This window comes from Taudactylus pleione, unplaced genomic scaffold (assembly GCF_031769625.1).
Source record: "Taudactylus pleione unplaced genomic scaffold, aTauple2 ptg000364l, whole genome shotgun sequence".
In the NCBI taxonomy this organism is placed as follows: domain Eukaryota; kingdom Metazoa; phylum Chordata; class Amphibia; order Anura; family Myobatrachidae; genus Taudactylus; species Taudactylus pleione.
The window spans coordinates 779,469-797,208 of record NW_028284765.1 but is presented as its reverse complement, the minus strand read 5'-3'; positions in this window follow the sequence as shown (position 1 = coordinate 797,208).

Below are 17,740 nucleotides of genomic sequence, written 5' to 3'. Positions count from 1 at the left end.
ATCTTATTTGGTTGGCAACTATTCCATTTGTGTTACTGTGGTCATTAATACGCTGCCAGCAGTACATGTGTGTACATATATATCACCCGTTAGTTTTTCAAGCAATTGGCAAAATGTGTATTGGCGATTTAATGACCACAGTGTCCCTTCTGACCTCAAAGTCCCTTTTCCATCCAATCTTACTATTTTGGGGCCATCACTATCCTTTCTCCTTTGCTTCAAGACTACTGCTCAGGTGTCATCTGTGACTACAGTGCTCCTTCTCCTTCTCCCCACCCATTTACACTATCACTAAATCCTTCTGCTTCCACCATCACAATATCTCCAGGATCTGACCCTGGGGGCTACTACATTTCTTATTATTGCCCTTTCTATTTCCAACCTGGAATACTGTATCCTCTTTCTCTATGGATTTCCTCTCTTCTCTTATTTTATAATGGTAGTTATTATTAAAGTAGATAGTCAACAGTAAATCTATAGACTGCTATAATATCTCAGCAGTGTTAAATTGCTCAGAGCTGGCATGTCCTTTTACTCTAATGGTGGGTACATACTATAGCGATATATCTGCAGATGATGGTCATTCATTCACACTGAATGACCATCATCTGCATGCTGCAGCGGGTCGGGTCAGCCTAGGGGTGGGTAGGGGGCATGTCCTGCCTCCCTCCCTGCTCTGCCATTGTGTGTGTAGGGGCGATCGGCTGATTGCCTGTATACACTTGCCAATGGACAGATATGTCTCCAGAGCACAGACAATGTGATATGTCTGTGAACTACATCATTCACACACATATCATCTGTACACACTGGCCGATGGGGGCACGATATAGTGGCTGATCAATTGATTGGCCAATATATTGCCCACTGTGTACCCAGCTTATTTCATTCAGTTTAATTAAAACATAATCAGTTTGCCACATGTACTGTATGTTCTGTATGTGACTATCACTGAACATAAGAGGCTAATGTATGTGTTAAATCTCTGTGATTAACACAAAACAAATGACCAATGTTTTCAATGCAAATCACCTGTTAAACTATTCAAATGTCAGGGATTTATGTTACATTGTAAGACAAACAAATCTGTGCTGATTTTACTAATAGTGTCTTGTGTACAGTATTTGTTTTACATGTGGTTCTCCCTGATATAACATAGAACAGGTTGTTCCTACATATTACCACATCAGGTCAGCTGTCTTTTACTCAAACATGTATCCATAATGCACATTTTATATAATGGAAAACTCTACCTTACAGCTGATGTACTGTACAATAGAGTCATCTTTATATCCAGTATGAAAGCTGTCAGGCTTGTTGCTTACTGTACTGTATGTTTTATATATGTATCTAGTATTATATTAATGACATTCTGCACAGTACTTTCTGATGTTGAAATATTTACCTGTCCCATACATTGTCATATAAACATATAAACATACTGTATCCATTCATATCTGGTTTAATTACAAAGGGGAGATTTTCTAGCATCTCACTCCAAAATCCACCATAATTGGCAGCATAATATTTCACAAAATAATCTTATAATGAACAAAATTCCATGATACCATTTAAAATAAAAGCAATGTATTCATATAACATATCTCTTCATAATCAGCACTTTGATTGAATGCTGATCTGACACAATAACTAGTCTGAGGTGTGCACTAAACTTTATCCAAATTAGGTCAATTTAAAAAAACAATGATGATATCTCTGGAATATGTGCAACTACCAATCTCATACAAAGCAATTGCTCAATAATACTCACCATAAATTGGGCAATTATCAGGTGTCTGGCTGCTCAGTGCAAAGATCAAAGCAACCAATGTACATTATGGTCAGTTGTAGAGCTCTACAGCTAAATACATGTACAGAAACCTGTGTACAGTAGCTGTGTGGACTCTCAGTAAGTCACATATTAGAAGAGATACTATACAGTAAGTATACCAAGGTGGGATTCTCACATTAAGCAGCAAAAGTGTTATTATGTAACTTTTATTTGCTTATTTAATACAAGTGAAATATAAAAACAGTACTATGAAGAATTCAAATGCAAAACGTATCAGTCTTTAATATTGGTTTACCTAATAGTTACATATTGACCTTGTTACAGTACTGTAGCTCAATAGAAGACAGTTAGCAATCTTTGACCTAAGATTATGCAGTCTTTTATGAATGAATGAATCTTCATGACCCACATAAGACAAGAATTGTGTTTGTGCTTCAATGAATGTCTGGAATTGATATATTTTGCTGCAAGACCTATACAAACTATTGTGAAATTAATTTGGGATTTATTAGCAAATCTCCTGGAGTGCCATCTCCTGACTGTATTGTATTATTCTAAAACTTGTAGTGGCTGTTCCTTTTTAATGGTGTGCCAGCTATTCTGGTTATTTGTATATATATATATATATATATATATATATATTAATTAGGGGTGAGCTGATTCGGTTCTACTCGGTTCCGTTCGGATTTAAAAACCGAATCCTATTGGCTATCCAAAACTCGTGACAGCTGATACCCAATAAGATTCGGTTTTTAAATCCGAACGGAACCGAGTAGAACCGAATCCGCTCACCCCTAATATAAATCCACTGCTGGGGTAGCATCCTTAGAAAGCTCATAAACTCCAATAAATATCCAGAATGAAGGTGCACTCACCAGTCTTGTAATTGAATCTGCAGGAGTAGTTTATTCAGAAAACATATTATGGGCTGATGTTCTTTGAATAAACTACTCCTGCTGATTCAATTACAAGACCGGTGAGTGCACCTTCATTCTAGATATATATATATATATATATATATATATATATATGTATATATATATATATATATATATATATATATCTATATCTATATATATAATAAGGGCACAGTCGTGCCATTATATTAAGGCTGCATCTAAAAAAAAATAGATTTCTCCATAGAGAATTCCGAAGGGGGGGAGGCATGTTGTTTAATGGGTTATACCTCAAAAGCTATTAGAGGTACGGATCTGAAATTTGGCATGGCCAGGTAGAACTGTTGAATGGTGCTGCATGCCACATTTTAGGGCAAACACATAAAAATTAGGATTTGGGAGTAATCTAAATGTCCAACTGTCACATTTTTCTGACATTCTCAATTAAGACCAATTTTCTGCTATAGTTTATGGGGGTTTTTTGGAAAGGCAAAACTCAGGGTAGGTGGCAAATTTTGACTTGGGGTTTGTTTAATTAGTTAGCTATTGTGCCAGGGTATGTGCTTTTGGGGTTCAGGTAAATTAGAAAGTTACAGTTTTTAAACTATTACCTCAAGAATGCGCCATTATAAACATAGGACTTTTCAACTTGTTGCACAGCCTCAGTAGGAGCCTCCAGCAGGTATTCTCACTGTGGCTTCACTTGGGTGCACAAAGATGGCCATCATTTGTGGGCAATAGCAGTGCTAGAAAACAACAATGGTATCAGTGGCAGGACACGAAGGTGGCAGTGGGGACATCAATGGTGGCAGTGGCACGGGTGTCGGCGGTGGGTCGCGGGAGTTGGTTCGGATGTTGGCAGTGGGTGGCAGGTTTCAGCAATGTGGGTGTTGGCGAGACCCAGAGGAGATGAAGGGTCCAGTGGCGGTGTGGGCGTTGGCGACAGGCCTGCATCCGAGAGGATCCAATCCCCGCCAGCCATTCTGCTGAGTACAGCAGCGGCACCCATCTAAAATATGTTGCCTCAGTGCCATCTTTGAATTTCAAAAATTACGCTGAGGCGACATTTTTGAAATGGGCACCACTGCCGTACTTGCCAGAATGGTTGGTGGGGACTGGATCCTCTCAGATCCAGGCCCGCCACTGACACCCGAAAAGGCAATGGTCCCGCAGCTGCCGGGTTCTGCCGACGATAATGTCATGCGCCATGATTGGCTTGCGGTGGCCATCTTTGATTTTTAAAGATGGCCCCAGCAAGCCAATTACAACTCGCCAATGTCATTGGAGGCGGCGGCACCTGAAGAGGACCACAGAAGCCCTGGGGAGGTGGTAGCCACCCCCCAGGTGAAGACGCCAGAAGCCCTGGCAGGTGGGTACCCACCAGGCAAAGCCCTGGAGGGTTGGCGCACGCCATGCAAAGATGCCATAAGTCCTAGTGGGCGGCAGCCATGAGAAAGAGCTGACACAGAATGCCAACCACTAGGTGAAGACATCGAATCCCAGGTGGGTTGTTGAAGACACCAGAAGTCCAAGAGGGAGGCAGCCATGAAAAAGAGCTAATACAGGCTGCCACCCACTAGGCAAAGACACCAAAGCCCTGGCAGGTTGGCACCCACCAGGCGAAGACACCAAAAGTCCTAGTGGGCAGCATCCATGAAAAAGAGCTAGCAGAGGCTGTCATTCACTAGGTGAAGACGCCGAAGCCATGGCGGGTTTGCGCCAGCCAGGCAAAGACACCAGAAGCCCTAGTAGGTGATGGCCATGTGAAATAGCTAACACAGGCTGCTTCCCACTTGACGAAGATGCCAAAGCCCTGGTGGGTTGGCGCCCACGTGGCGAAGATGCCGGAGTCATAGTGGGAGGCAGCCACGAAAAAGAGCTGACACAGGCTGCTGCCCACTAGGTAAAGATGTCAAAGCCCTGGCAGGTTGGCACCCACCAGGTGAAGACACCAAAGCCTTGACGGGTTGGCACCTGCCAGGCGAAGACACCAGTAGTCCTAGTGGGAGGCAGCCATGAAAAAGAGCTAACACAGGCTGCCGCCCACTAGGTAAAGACACTGAAGCCCTGAAGGTTTGGCGTCCACCAGGTGAAGACGCTGGAAGTCCTAGTGGGAGGCAGCCATGAAAAAGAGCTAACAGGCTGCCACCCACTAGGCATAGACTCCGAATCCCTAGTGGGTTGGTGCCCACCAGGCGAAGACACCAAAGCCCTAGCAGGTTGGTGCCCACCAGGCAAAGATGCTGAAGCACTGGCGGGTTGGTACCCACCAGGAGCAGATTCCTGAAGTCCTTGTGGGCAGCAGCCAAGTAAAAGAGCTGACACAGGCTGCCGCCCACTAGGTGAAGATGCCAAAGCCCTGGCGGGTTGGTGCCCACCAGGCAAACATGACAAAGCCCTGGTGGGTTTGGCACCCACCAGGCAAAGTCACCAAACCCTGGTGGGTTGGCAGCCATCAGGCAAAGATGCCTTAGCCCTGGAGTGGTGGCAGCAATGTAAAAGAGCTTAAAGGCCTCCATCCCCAAGGTGAAGACCTGCAAAATAGAATATTACAAGATTAAAGTGTGTTGTGTTATTTTTTTATAGGTTGACTAAAGGTGGCAGTGGGCCCTAATGCCCAGCATGCTGGTACTTGTGGTTTTCCAAGTACCTGCATGCAGAGAGGCATGCTGGGACCTATAGTTCACCTGCAAAAGAAAATATTCTTTAAAGTGCACCACATCATACAATCAACCTGGCATCCACCGCCCAGGGGTGCTGGGGATTGCCCTGGCTATCAGTCTAGGCTTGGGGTGCCCTGAGGAGGGGGGTACCTTTATTGGGAGGGTCCCCAGCTCCTCAGGGATCCCTTGCCTGGACTGATTAGTGGTCTGGGTTGATTATGTGGCTGGGGGGCCCAGTGAAAGGACTCCCCTGGTGATGGCATCAGCGCCCCATTAGAAATAGTTCAGTGCTGGTTTTGGAGAATACAGGGGGACCCTACATTTTTTTCCACTGTATTTCTAGTGCCAGGACCGGATCAGAGCCTAGTGCTGGTTGCGAAACTTACGGGGGACCCTTACGTCATTTGTCCCCTGTATTTTGGCAACTAGGGATGGTTCTCACTAGCCTGGTGCTGGTTCTGCTTAAATATGGGGGACCCCTATGTAATTTTTCAACTGCATTCAAGCACAACCAGTACTGGCTGCCTGTGTTTAACAAAAAAAACTGTAAAGACAAGGCATGGCCCCACCCCCCAAAAAACAAGCAGCACCAGGCTTTGGAGACCCAGTTCTGGTTGTGCTATATACAGGGGACAAACGACATAAGGTTCCCCCATATTAAGCACAACCAGCACCAGGCTTTTTAGAACAAGTCCTGGTTGCAAAAATATGGAAGACAAATGACATAGGGGTCCCTCATATTCAGCGCAACCAGCACTGGGCTCTGAGCTGGCCCTGGTTCTGGAAATATAGGGGGAAAAATTGGGTAGGGCCACCTATATTTACCAGAACGAGCACCAGAACATTTCTAATGGTGGGTGATGCCACAGCCAGGGGAGCCCTTTCACTGGGCTCCTCAGCCAAAGCATCACCCAAGACCACTAGTCAGCCCAGGCCAGGGATCTCTGGGGAGCTGGGGACCCCCTCAATAAAGGGGTCCCCCTCTCCAGGGCACCCCAGGCTTAGGCTGATAGCCCGGGGCTATCCCCGGCACCTCTGGAGCATTGGGTGCCGGGTTGATTGTGTAAAGTGTGGGGCAAGTAAAGTTAAAATATTTTCTTTTGCTTTGGAACTACAGTTCCCAGTAAGCCTCCCTCGCATGCTTGTACTTGGAGAACCACAAGTATCAGCATGCAGGGCATTACGGGCTTGCTGTTATCTGTAGTTCCACAACAAATGCAATATAAAAAAACATACAACACACTCCTTAGAAATTTATATTTTATTAGAAAATGCACACACACATGTACTTACACATGCATACACACTATCTCACATACTCACCTATGTATCCCTGAAGCCATTCTGTCCTCTTCTCCAGTAGACAATCCAATGAAGTATTTGTAATAAAAATTCCATAATCACCTCCTCCTATGCATGGATCTGTCCTCTTCAAAACAATCCAGGGTCTTGGCAAAAAAATAAAACAAAAGAACGCGGACCCTCGTATATTAGTATTGTTCTTAGAGAACACTAATACCCAAATGATAGCGCTGCCATTTCAGCCCAGAAATCCCAGTGCAGAGCTCTCATTTGCTGAGAGAGGCGAGCCTTCTGACTCTCAGCCAATGAGCTGTTCTCACCATTGACTTCAATGGTGAGAACTGAGCGGGTCCTTTACAAAAATGGCGCCTCAGCTTAATTTTTGAAATTCAATGATGGCTGCGTGAGCCAATCATGGCTCACGATGTCATTGCCCCGGCCACATCGGCTGGATTATATACACCCAGCACGAGGTCTGGCCACTCACAGTCCCGGGAGGCAGCAGAGAAGAGGTGCCGAAGACAGAAGATGCCGTGTTAGCCCTGGATGGGTGGTGGCCATGCAAAAGAGCTGAAAGTCTGCTGTCATCCAGTTGAAGATGCTGTAGAAGTCTTGCGGGAGTGGCAGCCATGAATAAGAGCTTAAAGGCTGCCACCCCCCAGGTGAAGGTGCAGCTAAATAAATAATTGAAAAAACTGTGTCTGTTTTATTTTAATATTTATTTTGCAGGGGTACTATAGGTACCAGCAGGCCCTTAGTGCCCCACCTGCTGGTACTTGTGGTTCTCCAAGTATCAGTCTGTGGGGATGCCTGCTGGGACCAGTAGTACTACTGCAAAAGGCAAAATTTATATTTTTATACGCACTACACTACATAATCAACCCAGCACCCATCGCCCAGGGGTGCTGGGATAGCCCCGGGCTATCAGCCTGGGCCTGGGGTGCCCTGAGGAGGGGGACCCCTTTATTGGGGGGGTCCTCAGCTCCCCAAGGATCCCTGGCCTGGGCTGACTAGTGGTCAGGGGTGATGCTTTGGCTGGGGGGCCTGGTGAAAGGGCTCCCCTGGCTGTGGCATTACTCCCCCACTAGAAAGAGTTTGGTGCTGGTTCTGGGAAATACAGGGGGGCCCTACACAATTTTTCCCCCTATATTTCCAGAACCAGGGCCAGCTCAGAGCCCAGTGCTGGTTGCTCTGAATATGAGGGACCCCTATGTCATTTGTCTTCCGTATTTTTGCAACCAGGACTTGTTCTAAAAAGTCTGGTGCTGGTTGTGCTTAATATGGGGGAACCTTATGTCGTTTTTCCCCCTGTGTTTTCCTGAACTAGGATCAGCTCAGAGCCCAGTGCTGGTTGCGCTGAATACGGGGGACCCCTACATCTTTTGTCCCCAGCATTCTGGCAACCAGGGACCGGTTATGAAATGCCTGGTGCTGGTTGTGTTTATTACGAGGGACCACTACGTCATTTGTCCCCTGTATTTGGCACAACCAGTACTGGTTGTTGTTTTTGGGGAGGGGGCACGCCATTTTTATATTTTACACTGTTTTTTTTTTATCACAGAAGCATAGATGGGTCTCACTGATCCCATCCCTGCTTTTGTATTTATTTATACAAAGATGCTGGTATCATGGATCTTTCAGATCTGAGCCTACATCTGTATGCTGCTACCTCCCCCGAGTCCTTCCGCTTACTCCACCACCAAAACTAACACCCTCGGTTCCCATCCACAGCTAACATCTGCTGCCCCCTGGGTTCCTGCCATAACTTATGGCTGCTTTCATCCCCCAACCCCATCTGTTGCTACCGCCCAAACTGACCTGCCATCTTGGTGCACCCAAGTGAAGCCACAGTGAGTACACCTGATGGAGGCTCCTACTGAGGTTGCATATCAAGTTGAATCTTCCTATCTCTATGATGTCATATTCATGAGGTAATAGTTTTAAAACTGTAACTTTCTCAATTACCTAAACACCAAAAGCACCTACCATTGAACAATAGTTACCTAATAAAACAAACCCCACGTCAAAATCTGCCCCCTACCCTGAGTTATGTCTTCCCAAAAATCTACCATAGAGAATGGCTCTGAATCGGGGCCCATGCCCCCTCCCTTCAGAATTCTCTATGGGAGGACCCCTACATCATTTGTCACCTGTATTTTGGTAACCAGGACTGGCTCTGATTAGCCTGGTGCTGGTTGTGCTTTATATGGGGAACCCCTGTGTTGTTTTTCCTCTGTGTTTAGCACAACCAGCACTGTGGCTTCAAAGCTTGATGCTGGTTGTGCTGTTGAGGCACGTCATTTTTGTTTTTTTTTACACATTCATTTTTTAAAACAATGGATGGATGGATCTCACTGATATGTCCATGCACCTGTGTCTTAGTGATTTGAATTTCTCAGGTGCATGCCCATTAACAATGTGTCTCTCTGTAGCATGCTGATGCTTCTGTGCATGGCCCTGTTGCTGCCACTGCTCTATACCCCTGCTTATGTCACTTCCCTACATACTTGAAGCCTGCCCCCACAGCCATCTCTCTCTCTGCACCCTTAAAACACCTCCTGTGTGCTGTCTGCTCCTCCACCTGTTTTAGTTTACCTATTTGTTGACTTTTTGCCCTGCAGGTTGCCCAGTTTGCTCGTCAAAACCCTGATGGTTAATACATTTTAAAAAAGCTATGAGATTACATGGACAAAAACCTTATGGTTTCACATGTCCCATTAAGGCTGCTTAGACATGATCTGAAATTTCACAAAACCTATGGAATTTCTGCCACTCAAACTTCAAAAAGCAATGAAATAATGATCACTAAGGCTGAAGCCTTTATGGATGTGTTCCTTGAGTAATATAGATGGTCATGACACCATGTGGTTAACTGCAGATTCAGCACTCTCACAGAGCAAGATTGCTGTCACTCACAAAATGGTGGAGCTGCTAATTCACAGAATTGTGTGCTCATTGGAATACACACATGCAGTCTATGCAACTGAGGTCTGAGCAGTTATGTGGATTCCACATCCCACTCAGTGCACACAATCTTCCCATTCAGTCACCACAAAAATGTCAGTGTTCCAACATTCTTCTCACTCCATACATCCATCTCATTTATTATACACATTCAGCTCCCTAATTGCTAAAGCTATCATACTCTGTCTATAAATGTACACTATCATTGTCTCCATGCTGCTATAACTTCCCCAATCCTTACAGCTGTGTGTTCTCCCAACTGTGCTAGTCTGCATGCCCTCATCCACACCAATATGTCTTTCCCCATGTGCACCACCCTCTCCCTGCATCCGTGCCACTGTGTTTCCTTCCATCTGCACCACTGCCTTGCCCCCAGCCACGTCACTCTGTCTTCCCCTTATCTCTGCCACACTATATTCCTCCATCTGTACTACTCTGTCCCCCCAACTGTGCCACACTGTCTTTCCCCTCCCACCCATACCACTCTTTCTTCCCACCCATTTGCACCAATCTGTCTTCCCCAATCCCTTCTGTTGTGTGTTCTCCCATTGTACTAGTCTGTATTTCTCATCCACACCAATCCGGCTTTACCCATCTGCACTGCTCTGTCTTTCCACATTCATGCCACTCTGTACCCCCCATTCATGTTGCAACCATGCCACTCTGTCTCCCCCCATGTGCACCATTTTCCACCAATCTGCATCACTTTGGCTTGCTCCCATCTGTACTGCCTAACCTTCCCCTTTACATGCCATTCTGTCTTCCCCATCCATACCACTCTGTCTTCTTCCCCCACAGTGGTGTAAGTTCATCCCAGATGCCCAGAGGCAAGTTTTAATTTGCTACCCCCCTAAAAAGTAGGGAAAATATATATTGTGCATTTATATCTATCTGTCTATTACATATGCACAAAAACACTAATATAAAATAGCCTTAAGCAGGGTGCATATATTGTCGACAATGGAGGAGGTGCCTCTTCAGTGCTGGCACCTGACGACAGGCGCCTCCATTGTATCCCTGTTCCCCATCCACCATACTCTTATCCCATCTGCAAAGCTCTATGTTCTGCTCAGACCTCAGTTGCATAGACTGCATGTGTGTATTCCAATGAGCACACAATTCTGTGAATTAGCAGCTCCACCATTTTGTGAGTGACAGCAATCTCACTCTGTGAGAGTGCTGAATCTGCAGTTAACCACATGGTGTCATGGCATATCATATCTGTATTATGCAAGGAACACGTCTATTAAGGCGTCAGCCTTAATGATCGTAATTTCATTGCATTTGGAAGCTTTTGTCTATGGAACATATATATATAGAACAGACATCTCATTACATTCTAAAAATAGTTATGTCAAATGTCATCCTTGAAACTTATGAAGTTATTAGTTAAAATGGCCACTGACAAGGTCTTTTTTCAAAACTAAAATGGACATGTACCAAGTGAAGTAAGGCACGTATATAGATCTTCACTTATTATGTCAAGCATACTTTCCACTGGATCTACAGATGAGTTTTGATGACATCATCTGATAGATAAGTATACATATTGGAGTTAAAGTGGTCTTAGGGGGAGACTTGGATTGTTGTTCTAGGATGACATGCTGCTAAGAGACATTACTATAAATGTTTCTTTCTTTGTATTATTATTGTATTTGTACTTATCTTATTTTCTTTTGTTAATTAATTGTTAAGTATAAGTAATAATTACTATTATCTAATTATTGACTGGACATTGAATTATTTCAATAATATCTTCTTCAGCTGTTTATTAAAAAAATATTTTACAACCTGTTGATGATTGTATTAATGATTGACTATATGACTTTAGACCAGCCTATACATGGTCTTCTTGTGTGGGCCAGCCTATACCTGGTTTTCTTGTGTTGGCCAGCCTATACATGGTCTTCTTGTTTGGGCCAGCCTATACATTGTCTTCTTGTTTGGGCCAGCCTATACATTGTCTTCTTGTGTGGGCCAGCCTATACATTGTCTTCTTGTGTGAGCCAGCCTATACATTGTCTTCTTGTGTGGGCCAGCCTATACATTGTCTTCTTGTGTGGGCCAGCCTTAACAGTGCCTGTTTTTGTGATAAATTAAGGAATTCAAGTACTACTTCACTTAATGCTTGACGGAGCATTTTAACACTATAAGGCATAGGACAGCAGTGTGTGAAATGTTGAGAGAATAAGGTGGTTGACAAGAGGTAACAAAGGGATTTTTTAATATAAATGTTTTATTTAATATATATATATATATATATATATATTTATTTTTATTTTTTTCATGAGAAAGTCCCGGCACTCCATAAGCCCCAAGCTGGGCAAATACCTTGCTCCATGTGCCCTCAATGAGGCAGAGATCACTCCCCTCTATCCAATCCACAGCAAACAAAGCGGCACTCAGGAGACTTTGCACTGGGGTGAAACAACGTGTTTTACTTCAACGTTTCGGGATACAGAGAACCCGTCTTCAGGAACACACAGATAAACAACATGCAATAAAACAGACCTTAAATACCTGTGACTGTGCTTTGATTAAACCATATGGTCTGCCCACCTCCGGCAAACGGACCCCTCACATCCGGTCGCGGTACCCGCGAACCGGAAGTGACGTCATCCCTTGTCGGGACGGTGATGCAGACACAGTAGTGAACAAAATAAATACAATAACATAATACAAAATCACAAGTAGCGCTGCCATCGATCTAAACAGCGCTAGCTTGTGCCAAAAACATACCCTGAGTTTAACACTAATGTGATGGCTAGTTCCATGCTACAATTCTGAGCAATAGATTAGGGACTTGCAGTAAAGTGGGGGTCCCGGGATGGGGGCTGCAAGCTTTAATGCATTGATCAATTCATGAACCAAAACCCCACTGTTTATTATTTGTATTATTATTGTTAGCTATTATGGTGAGTGCAGAGCCCCATAGATTTATATATATATAACTTTAATTCTTATCACCTGCCTCCTCATTAACCTGTGTTGGGATATGTCTTCACATGCCAGATGATGGTGTTATATAGTAAAATAATAATGAAAAAAATGTATTCTATGTATAAAATATTTTATTAACATCCACATGCTACTCACACTTATGCCAAAATTGCTTAGAAACATAGGATATGACGGTAGATATGAACCACTTGGCTCATCTAGTCTGCCCTTTTTGAACCTTTTGGTAGCCTCAACACTACATGTTCCATATTTTTATGTAAGAATATTCTTATGCCTATCCCAAGCATGTTTAAATTGCTCTACTGTCTTAGCTTCGACCACCTTTGATGGGAGGCTATTCCCTTTTTCCACTACTCTTTCCATGAAGTAATTTTTCCTCAAATTTCCTTTGAACCTACTGTACCTCCCTCAAGTCCTTGTACTCGAATACTTATCTTCCTTTAAAAGATATCTCCCTCCTGTCCCTTGTTAAAACCCTTGATATATTTTAATGTTTCTATTATATACCCCCTTTCCCTTTTCTTCTCCAAGCTATACATGTTAGGATCTTTTAGTCTTTCCTAGAACGTTTTGTGATATACTGTAGGCCATGCAACATTTTAGTTGCCCTTCTTTGTATAGTCTCTAAAGTATTTATATCCTTCTAGCAATACGGCCACCTGAACTGATCACAATATTGTAGATGAAGCTGTACCAATAACCTATACAGTGGCATTATTTCTTTTTTGTTTCTGCTACTAATTCCTCTCCCTATGCAACCAAGCATCTGACTTGCCTGTCTCATTGCTTTGTTACATTACTTACCTGTCCTTGATACTATATTTAGTTTTTTGGTTTTATGAGAGTCCCAAATGCATGGTTTTGCATTTTTAGCAATAAACTGTAGTTCCCAATACCTTGACCATTCCTCTAGTCTAACTAGATCCTCAATCATTTTTTAACTTTTCTATTGTGACTATCTTGTTGCATATTTTTGTGTATTCTGCAAAAAGACATATTTTCACTTCAAGACCAATTGCAATGTCACCAACAAAGATATTAAAAAGCAGTAGTCCAAGTACAGAACTTGGGGTACACCACTTGTCGTTTCCCTCCTAAGACTGCACCATATTTACTACAACTCTCTGCTTGAATGGATAAGTTCTTATCCATTTATCCATTTTAAAATCCAGTCCCAAGTTTTCAGGTTTATTTATCAGTCTGCGATGTGGGACTGTGTCAAAAGCCTTACTAAAGTCTAGATAAGCTACATCTACAGCCCACATTGATCTATTATTTAGTCTCCCAGTCAAAAAAGTCAATACGATTTCTTTGGCATGATCTCCTCACAGTTAATCCATACTGTTTGGTCCCTTTTAAACTGCTGGATTTGATATATTCCACAACTTTTTTTAATAGTATTTCCATTATTTGCCCTACTATTGATATAATGGTAGGTGAAAGCTGACTAGGCTTGAGAATAGGTAAGAATCCTAGGTTTTTTACTGATTGGTTAGCATGACAGCCTTGTTGCTGGGTAGTTTAGTTTAATTAGGTGTCACCTGGTTTATATTTGGCCAATGCTTTGCTCAGGGGAGTGTCCAGAACTTATGGTATATTAAGGGCATTCTGGGTAGCAGACAGACTATTTGTCATTTGGAACCCACCATCCCGCCAAAAACCTTTGGCGTTTACTTATTGTTCTAATCTTTTTATCCATTCAGGGGAGGCACAGCATTGGTTGGAGAACGCTGCATCTCAGTGGCTTTATTGTGGCACAAGAAAGTGTTGTAGGGGCGCTAGCCCTCTACTTACATGGTGAGTTTGTCCTCTCTGTGCGGGAGGACCCGAGCGATTCCCATGCAGATAGCTCGGTCTGTGCCCTTGAGGGAAGCAAAACCTTTCCATCATAAGTGTGTCTATAGAGGGGACGTTTAAGTCGTTCCCTGAGTGTTTTGGAGATAGAGGGCTAGAACTAAGTTTGCAGTGTCTCCTGGCCACCTCAGTTAGGTTAATAAATTTAATTATAAATAAAAGCTGTGACCTTTTTAGCCAAGCTGTTATGTGTCCGTGTCTTTATTTATTAGTTAAGTTAAGTATTATAAGGTATTTTTGTAATTAATTAGGCAATAAATCAATTGATCTCTTAGGCTCACTGCTCGTTAGTTACTTGCTCATACTTTTGTGCAGTGGGATTACATTTGCTCTTTTCCAGTCATCTTGAATTACTCCTGTAGCCAGTAACTTGTTGAATAAGACAGTTAATGGTGTTACCTGCATCTCTTTAAGCTCTTTTAGTATCCTTGGATGCATTCTATCTGGCCCTATTGATTTATCCACTTTCAGTTTTGAGAGTTCTGTTAGATCCTTCTCATATGTACTATAAATGTACTTTCATCTTTCTCATTTTTATGTATATCCTTGCAACTTAACTGTGGTCCCTTACCCTCTTCTTCTATATTGAATAATGAGCAAAAAAATATTAAGAAGATCTGGTATTATCTTGTCATCCTCCACCAGACACTCACTCATTAAGTATTATAATCCCCCCCTTGAGTTTCTTTTCACTTATATACATAAAAATTGTTCCTCCTTTACCTACTGACTGGGTTATTTTCTCTTTAGCTTGTGCCTTTGCACATCTGTTTACATTTTTACAATAGCTTCCATCTGACAAGATAATTCTTTTTGTCTTTTTACTCTGAGTCTGTTTATATTTCCTAAATGCCATACATTCTTGAATTTCTTCAATTCTCCCATTGAGCAGAACTTCCTCACATCAGGAATCCCGTACATAAAAATAAAATAAAAAAACAATAGTGTACTACATATATAACACAATATCTCAAGACTGGGATGGTTCCATAAAATATTAGGAATTAAGTTAATTTTCTATTAGGTTCCCAACTACGTGTGGAAATTGTAAAATGGGTCACCTCGTGAAAAGAGAGATGGGATCTAATAATGCTCACATCAAACCATATATTGTAGTCATATAAAGGTATCTTTTCCAGCTATTCCTTCTGCTGTTTACACAAATCAGAATTTCAAATCACCAACATGTGTTCCCAGTCATAAAGAGAAAGGTCCTTACTCGTATGCTTACATATAACATGAGCTTTATATTCATTTAATGGTTTCTTTTTTGGTGCTCCCGATTCAGTGATACAAATTCCACTCTGTGATTACATTTAAGGATATTTATTCATAAACAAAGCGATAAATAAAAAGAAAGATAAAATCAATACAAAACCTGCTCCTTTAACCAGACTGATGTTATACTCAGTATGGAAATGACCCCAAGGGGCCCTCAAAGAGTTCTCACCATCTAGTAGTAGTCACTGGTTAGGAGAGGATATGTCCTTGGAACACCATACCACCAATGCATTTCGACTACAGTCTGTCTTTATCAAGCTGATGGTGTTATTATCCTTTTGGTAGGATATATAAGCCTAGTAAAGTCCCGCCCCCAATTGCAGTTATGAAGTGACAAACGCACTGTAAAACATCTAAAATTCCATAATAAACATATTCTGTTAAAATGAGAATATTTTTTTCATTCTAAAGCCCCCATTTACTAACGAGTTTTATCACGAAAATTAGTGATAATTGTCACTGTGTATGATAAATGGTGCTCCAGCCAATCAGCTCCAAATTGTCATTTTTCTAAAAGTTGACAGTTGGGAGCTGATTGGCTGGAGCACCATTTATCATACACAGTGACATTTATCACTAATTTTCGTGATAAAACTCATTAGTAAATGAGGCCCTAAATATCTAAAAACATAAACCATAAATAAATAAATAACCTTTATTAAGTTGCAGGAATTCCATTTCCTGTATTTAGTATATTCCATGTTGCCATAACAACTGGACAGGCTGGCCAATCACAATCCTCCTACCCTATCTAACACTTGGACCACTCCATTTTAGTCTCTAGTGGAGGGACAGGTGTACTTCTGGTCCGCACTCACTATGTGAATAGCCCTGGGGTTCCACTGGTGTGTATCCATGGTACTGAGAACACAAAGTACAGTACCATGTGGGGTGGCTACATATGGCACTTCTGGTTATAGGTGTAAACCTGGAAGCAGGGTCAGCACTATTGCATAGGTTTCCAAGTATATGCACTTGGAATCTGTCTCACTGCAGCCTCTAGTGTTCAGGCGGATGCCATTTTGGAAGGGTACAACTTGCTGTTACATAAGTTTCCAATTGAGTGTATTTGGAATCTGTCCCTCTGCAGCCTCTAGTGTTCAAGCAGGAGCCATTTTGGTAGGGTACAAAAATATATAGGATGTATATAGAAGATGAACTTCATAGTGTTTAACATATTTTTTCTCACTGTATATATAAAACCCTCTACAAATATATATTAAATGGTTACAATACATATTAAATGAAAAAAAATATATAAAACCATATGTGGAAACATGTATGAATGAATTAAAATCTAGAATCATATAATATGGATATAGTAAATCTTGTGTCACAAGGGGGAGGGTCTATACTGATGATTAAATACAGACAAAACCTCATGTGAATTACAGACAAAGTCTCGTGGTAATAAAAATCCTTAAAAACAGGGAGTAAAATAAATAGACTAATAAATTAAAGAAACAATTTTATCTCAAACTCTGCGTTAAGGCCAAAGGGGACTAAAGTCTTAGCATCATATATACTGTATATTTAATTTCACTTTGCTTTAAAGAACTCCCCAAATCTTTTTTACGCCAATTACCCTTCACTTTCTTATTACATATAACCAGTGTAATATAACCAGTGTCTACGGAACATTTATGTTTCTCTTGGAAATAACTAGAGGGGTTATGTTTGCAAAACCCTCTTTTATGTTCCTAACATGTTCATTTCTTCTTTCCCGTAAGGTTCTTGAAGTTCTTCCAATATATTGCAAATGACATTCACATTGGATTAAATAAATGCATTTTTTACTGTTGCATGTAATGACTTCCTGCATTTTAAAGGAACATCCATTTGAGGTGGAAATAAAATCCAACCCTTTCTTTGGTGTTCCCTTATGTGTTTTACACATAATACAGTCTCCGCATCTATGGAATCTGACTGTTGTGAATAGTCCCTTTCTAATTTCTGGAACTGCACTGTTTACAAGATATTTTTTATATTCTTTGCTCTTCTGTATACAGAAGAAGATCTCTCTGGTA